Source organism: Octopus bimaculoides, chromosome 6 (assembly GCF_001194135.2).
Source record: "Octopus bimaculoides isolate UCB-OBI-ISO-001 chromosome 6, ASM119413v2, whole genome shotgun sequence".
NCBI lineage: Eukaryota > Metazoa > Mollusca > Cephalopoda > Octopoda > Octopodidae > Octopus > Octopus bimaculoides.
This window is the reverse complement of record NC_068986.1, coordinates 84,969,446-84,970,716: the sequence shown is the minus strand read 5'-3', so window position 1 is coordinate 84,970,716 and position 1,271 is coordinate 84,969,446.

Sequence of the window (1,271 nt, the reverse complement as noted above, 5' to 3'; positions counted from 1 at the left end):
ATATATATATGCTTACACACACATGCACACACATGCACACACACACACACACACACACACACACACACACACACACACACACACATATAGATATACCCATATTAATATATGGGTACAGGACAAGTAACATAAAGAACAACTTTTCATCAGTTATTGGCTGTCTATCTACTCCTCATTTCGAGCATTGAACGACAACATGAGTCTTCGAGGACAGTTGTTCCCATAAGTATCAAAATAAAATTTGGGATTTATGGAGGCTCAAAGCTGGGAACATAAACAGGACAGTGGAGACATACAAAGAAACCGAACAAAGGCAGACATGAAGGGTCGTTAGACAAGAACGAGTGTCGCATTGCTAGAGTGTGTACCGCCCGGAGAGGCCTTTGTGTTTGCCGCCCCTACCCCCGGGCCGCGAATTTTTTTCCCACTAGAGTTCCAGACTCCAGTTGTGAACTCATTTGCATATAGCCGATCAGAGCTCAACTGTCAAACTAATTTATGAATGCATAACAAGTGATGGCTGATATGATACGGTCACTTTGGCAAGGAATTACCATGCTTGTTTCAACCATGGCTGCTTCTGCGTAGTTATTTATGTTGTTGTTTACTTTGTAAAACAGTAAGAGAGAGGGTTACTCGCACATCACCTTCTACCCGCATTTTCCCAATCCACATCTTTATCATATAGGGCCCTAACAAAATCCGATAATAAGTATCGATGCAAATCTATATAATTACTTGTCTCCTTCTAAAATCAGGCATAACTTGGTGATCGGTCGTCTTACAACACCGTTCTTCGTCTTGAGCTTGTTTGGTAGAGAGTGTTTGTTAACTTGACAACAATATAAAGGTGAGCACTGATTGGCTGCATGCAAATGAGTTCATTACTGCGCTCCGGAACTCTCCTCGAAAAAAAACATTCGCGTCCGAAGCAGACTAACCCTATTCCCACCCCTTCTAGCTACGCTAGTGCATATAAATTATTCACACAGTTCATTCCGCAATGTGCCTTCAGCCTTCACACGAAAAGGCAAGTACGGTGAGGCGAGTATCTTTTAAATGTTCACTTTGTTTGTAGTAGACTTGGGTGAAAAAGGAAGGCGCTTCCTGGTGCAAGTTCAGAAATCGTTTCTAAGTTATCTTCCAGCTCTATGTGCTTTAGGAGTTCATTTCACTGCAGTTTCTAGCGAAGGTGGTGTTTTGCAGCACCGTAATTACATTATATATATATATATATATATGTATATATATATATATATATATATATATAT